The sequence below is a fragment of the Fulmarus glacialis genome, unplaced genomic scaffold, assembly GCF_000690835.1.
Source record: "Fulmarus glacialis isolate BGI_N327 unplaced genomic scaffold, ASM69083v1 scaffold1594, whole genome shotgun sequence".
In the NCBI taxonomy this organism is placed as follows: Eukaryota; Metazoa; Chordata; class Aves; order Procellariiformes; family Procellariidae; genus Fulmarus; species Fulmarus glacialis.
Genome location: NW_009209748.1, coordinates 8,779 through 9,148, shown reverse-complemented (window position 1 = coordinate 9,148; position 370 = coordinate 8,779).

Genomic DNA, 370 nt, shown 5'->3' with positions numbered 1-370 from the left:
TCTTATAAACCCCCTTTAAGTACTGATAGGCCGCAATAAGGTCTCCCTGAAGCCTTCTCTTCTCCAGGCTGAACAACCCCAACTCTCTCAGCCTGTCATCACAGGAGACGTGTTCCACCCCTCTGACCATTTTTGTGGAACTCCTCTGGACCCGCTCCAACATGTCCATGTCTTTCCTTTGCTGAGGACTCCAGAACTGGATGCAGTACTCCAGGTGGGGTTTCACCAGTGCAGAGTAGAGGGGCAGAATCACCTCCCTTGACCTGCTGGCCACGCTGCTTTTGGTGCAGCCCAGGATACAGTTGGCTTTCTGGGCTGCGAGCACACATTGCTGGCTCATGTCCAGCTTTTCGTCCACCAGTATCCCCGA